Raw genomic sequence first — 2,313 nt, 5'->3', positions numbered from 1 at the left:
TTCATATGTCAGTCTTCCCATTGGTCTGTGTGTCCTGAGGGCAGCATCATGGTACCTAATAGTACCTAATATGATGGACAACCAACATTCGTTGAATGAAAGAATAAAAACCATACCTAAAACTGCCTTTTCTCATGAAGTCCCATTTCTTCCTGGCTTTTCCTTCTTTTTTTTTTTTTTTTTGCATTATTGGAGATGGAACTCAGGGGCTCTATGCCACCAAGCCATATCCCCAGCCCTTTTTATTTTTAATATTGAGACAGGATCTTACTGAATTGCTGAGGCTGGCCTCAAACTTGTGATTCTCCTGCCTCACCCTCTCAAGTTGCTGGGATTATAGGCATGTGCCATCGTGTCTGGCTGCCCTGACTTTCCCTTATTTTTTGATACAAGCCAATTCTCCCAGAAATACTCCTTGAAGACCCCTGCAAATCTTTCCTTATTTCCTAATATCCCAAATATGTCACAGGATCATGTGACAATCCTGGCCTAGAATGGCGGCCAGAGACTGAGATTATGTCTCTAAAGGAGTCACACACCCAGTTCTTCAATGGCAGGGTATTATCTAAAACGTATAACAACACACACACAACTACCTTTGGATCAATGTTTAAAATTGGGATAGTACCAGGAAAAATGGATGTTGAAAAGACACTATAATATCCTGAATATCAATGGACAGAGCTACCTGATGATAGTGTATATTCCATTTTGTCTTGGAATGTTGTTGCTTTCATATTTCTCACTGGATATGGCACATTTATGTAATTTTGGTTGGGTTCCGATCTACTGAGGCTGCAACTGGGGGAAACATGTAGACCCAAGCAATGCATGGCCCTAGTGCCAAGATGCAAGTTGCATTTGACAGTGTTCATAGAGTCAAAGTGTGAAGCTGAGAACCCCCAAGGATTAAGCATCATTGGATGATACCTATAAACACAAACCTCTAACCGGGGGAAAGGGCATGCAGACAGGTTTGCTCCTCCTATCTCCTGTGATAATGCTCCCAAGACTTTTCAAGCGGATGGGAAGATGAACTGAGAGAAGATTTGAAAATGGACGTATTGGGAATACAATCACATGAGCGATGATGCTTTGTCAAATGCACTTCTTGAACTTGGAATGCTGCCTCGTCCCTACCTGACTGCAGGAAACAAATATCGTTTCCTAAGCTTCTTCATTTTCTGTCCTCAATGCTCAGAGGAGCTCTGCATAGTGCTGAAGAAGGGTACCCCAGAAGTGGAAATAGGTCTTTACTCCCCTACTCAAAAATCTACAGTGGAGGGCTAGGGAGATAGCTCAGCTGGTAGAGTGCTTGCCTTGCAATCACAAGGCCCTGAGTTTGATCCCCAGTACCCCCCCCAAAAAAAATCTACGATGGAGCCCTCCCACAACTATTTGAACACAACCTCCCCCCCCTTACACTCAAGGGCAGCTGCATTTTGGTTGCGAATGCCCTCCCTCCAGCATCCTTTCTTTCACGTCACAGCACACGGCCCCTTCTCCCCCAAACTCTTCCTTATGTCTCTTCCTGAAATGATCTTTAGGATGAATGCAGGAAAAACTGATCTATCCTGTGCTACCTTCCTTGCATCATTTTAAAAACATATTTTTAGATGTTGGTAGACCTTTATTTATTCATTTATTTATATGTGGTGCTGAGAATCGAACCCAGCACCTCACACATACTGTACCGCTGAGCCCCAACCCCAGCCCTTCCTTGCATCACTGAAGATGAATTTTCTCAGAAATTAGTGGGGAAATTAACTCCTGTATGTTTTTTGTTTTGTTTTGGGGTGTGTGTGTGTTTCTACTGATGGTGATTGAACCCAGGGGTGCTTTAACACTGAGCTACATCCCCAAGTCCTTTTGAAAGAATTATTGGTTCTTTGTCTCAGCAATTTGAAAAATGAGATCCATAGGCAGAACAAAATAATAGGATTTATCAAAGTAACAGAGAGAAAGCAGAGCTCCCACAGCAGGGAGGGGTCCCAGGACAGCGTTGCCAAAGGGTGTCTATTGTCTAGGGGTTTGTATGATAATGTCGGAAGGGAAATGGGAGGCCCTGAAGACCATAGGCTAAAGATTTTAAAAGAGTGAGTCTGCTTGTAGTGGTGTGCCCCTATAATCCCAGTAATGAAGGAGGCTGAGGCAGGAGGATTATAATTCAAGGCCAGCCTCAGTAATTTAGCAAGGTCCTAAGTAACTTAGTGACATCCTATCTCAAAATAAAAAAATAAAAAGGGACTTGGTATGTAGTTCAATGGTATAGTATTCAGGGTTCAATCCCTAGTTCCCTAGTATCAAAAAAAC

Source organism: Sciurus vulgaris (genome assembly GCF_902686455.1).
Source record: "Sciurus vulgaris genome assembly, chromosome: 13".
Taxonomy (NCBI): domain Eukaryota; kingdom Metazoa; phylum Chordata; class Mammalia; order Rodentia; family Sciuridae; genus Sciurus; species Sciurus vulgaris.
This window is presented reverse-complemented; position numbering follows the sequence as displayed.